This window comes from Grammomys surdaster, unplaced genomic scaffold, assembly GCF_004785775.1.
Source record: "Grammomys surdaster isolate TR1022 unplaced genomic scaffold, NIH_TR_1.0 125429, whole genome shotgun sequence".
NCBI lineage: Eukaryota > Metazoa > Chordata > Mammalia > Rodentia > Muridae > Grammomys > Grammomys surdaster.
In genome coordinates, this window is record NW_021620296.1 from 1,349,303 (window position 1) to 1,352,378 (window position 3,076).

Here is a 3,076-nt window from a genome sequence, read left to right on the forward strand (position 1 = left end):
CACACACACACACACACACACACACACACACACACACACACACACACGGGTACGTGCACATTAGTGCAGGTGCCCTTGGAGTCCAGAAGAGGGTGTCAATTTCCCTGGAGCTGAAGTTGCAGGCATCTGTGAGCTTTCTGACATAGCAGTGGGAAGCAAACTCAGGTCTACTGCAAGTGCAGTGTGTGCTGTTACCTGCGAATCCATCTCTCCAGCCCTGCTCTTCTCAAGAAGAGGGAGCGCTCTGGGAGGATGGAACTGGTGTCTTGTCCCCATATACTGACCATGCACCCTAGGCCTGTGTGGAAGGCAAGGCAGGAAACGGGACAGTAGGGAAGACTTTGAGTCAGGTGTTCTGGTCACTCACTGGTGAGCCCATGTGTCTTAGGGTTTCCATTGCTGTGAAGAGACCCCAGGGCCATGGCAACTCTTATAAAGGACAACATTTAATTGGGACTGGCTTACAGGTTCAGAGGTTCAGTCCATTTTCGTCATGGCAGCATCCAGGCAGACATGGTGCTGGAGGAGTGGAGAGTTCTGTATCTTGATCCAAAGGTAGCCAAGGAGGAGACAGACTCTTCTGCACTGGGCATAGGCTGAGCACTAGGAGCCCTCAAAGCCTGTACACAGTGACACGCATTGTCCAACAAGGGCACTCCTCCCAATAGTAGTACTTCCCTTGGGCCAAGCATATTCCATTCTCCACACCAGGTAAACCTCACGAGCTCTCTGAGCCCTGTAGCCTTGTCTGCAGGCAAAGCCAGGATGCCAGTAGCGCCTGACTCAGTGAGGTCCCTTGACGCCGTCGTTCCAGGGCCAAGGACTTGGGTTAATTATTGCAGGACTTCACAGCTGGGTTCTTGAGACCCTCACACCTGGCACTCCAGCCCCCCACATCTGGCCTTTGGCCCCTTATATTTTACCTTGTGACACAATTGAGTTGAGCTAGGATTAGGTGGGGGGAAAGTTTGCTGTGGGCACAGCAGGCCTCAGCCTGTATTGACTTCACAGCAGCAGGGGCCTTATCTGGAGGAATCATTCACAATCTGAAGAAGCAGCTTCCCCGGGGTACTGGGGAGGTGTCTGCATGGGGAGTATGCTGGGGCCGTAACTCAGAAAGACAGGTAATCCCCTGAGATGAGGGCTATGATTGCCAGTGGAACCCCTAGAGCTCAGGGACCATGGACACACACCTAAAGGGACTCACCCCTGCCTACAGGCTGCCTCCCCTTCTGTGAATGGAAATACCTATCAACCTAGCCCATTGCAACTATCCAAGTCAAAATAGGGCTGCTATTGGGAGACAGACACATACACATAATGAAGATTTTTAAGAGATTTAAAAAAAAATCTGGGACCATTAACAAATGACAAAAATCCTCAGAAGTTGTAGAAATCTGTAATAGGGTTCCCTTCTTTGAATTAGTATCATTTTGTGTGTGTGTGTGTGTGTGTGTGTATATGTATGTATGTCCACCGAGTATGTCTAGTTCAGGCTGTGTCCAGTGTCTCACAGAACCCTGGTACTTTAAAGCAATGAATCTCCTTCCTCCCCATGTCCCGGGCTCACTGCATCCCTCCAGACTTAGTCTGGACATGTCAGGCGAGATGATGTCCCACGTTCGTCCTTTTACATCTGACTTATTGCACGTAGAGTTGGAAGAAGCAGAGATGAATCATGTCTCAAATGGAAGACTGGACCTCCAGACAGGTGGAGCAGACCCTTGCATAGGTTCGATCTGACCATGATGGGTGGGGCATTGTGGTTCAGAAACCATTGTGGTTCTGGCAGCTCACAGCTTCTCAAGCCTATGAACTACTCTTTTATGAAGCTTTGGGTTTCAGTGATTTGGTTTGCTGTCTTTGGGTCCATATCCTCCTAGAAACTGCATGCCACATGCTCCCAAGGACTGAGTGTGTTTAACATCCTAGAGGGGATTTATGTTCCTGGAATTCTGCAGACCACAGGGGCCACTCTCTTCCCTCCTAGTTTCTGATCCAGAATTGGGTCAGTGTTCTTATTCAAAGCAACCACCGTGGAGGGCCACACGGCCATGGTGTGACCGTTAAGTATTATGTAGAACTGGGGGACCTGAGCTGGTCAGGTGAGGAAGAGAGTGCAGTGGGGCTGGGAAGGGTGTCAGGGCACGAAAATCTGCCCCAGGGAGAGGTGAGGCAGCAAGGAACTGGCCTTCCCTTGTCCACCCGAGGCTGCCAAGGCCAGGAGTCCTTGACCAAACTCTCCCACACTGATGGAAGGCAAGATGGCCTCAGACAAGGCTTGGGAACAGAGTTGGTAGCCTTCCTCAGGGACAGATTAGCTGTCCCTCACCAGTGTGTGCTTCTCTCATGGGCTGGTCTCTCTCAGTGGAAGGGTCCTGGGGATAGGAAGAGACGGAGGCAGGGACCTGCATGAAATAGGTCAAGTCTTCAAGAAGATGATAAGTGCTCCTCCTGAAAAGGTGCTTGTTTCACCCTGGGGATGTTCCAGAACTGTAGAGAAGTTGGCATGGGGTTCCCACCTCCTGAGAGCAGCCTGTGGGACAGGAGCTTGCAGAGCTGTAGCCTCCTTTCAAGGCCCAGCAGGCCAGGCTGCTCAGGATACGGGGTCCATCTTGATCCTCCACCGAGTCCACCCACCAGTCTGGATCTCAAATGGCTTGCATCAGTGCCACAGAGCCCAGCCTAACTCAAGATGCACACACAAGACTGGTGGTCCAGCTTGGTGCCACTACACTGAGACAGTCTGTGCCCTGCACCCCTGTACCTTGTCCCTTATTAGGAACCAAGGATTGGGCCCGGGACCAGGTGACCAGCTGTGTCCTGAGAGTGATTCTGGCATTTGTGTAGAGACAGAGGATTGTGTCAGGGATGTCCCTGGCTGGGACAGAGAGGGTCACCAGGCTGTGTGCATACATGGCCTACATAGTGAGTTTGAAGATAGCTTGAGCTAACCTGTCTGGAAGGAAGGGAGGGAAGGAGGGAGGGAAGAAGGAAGAAAAGAAGGGGGGAGGCAGAATGAGAGGAGTAAAGAAAAGGAGGGAGGGAGGGAGGGAGGGAGGGAGGGAGGGAGGGA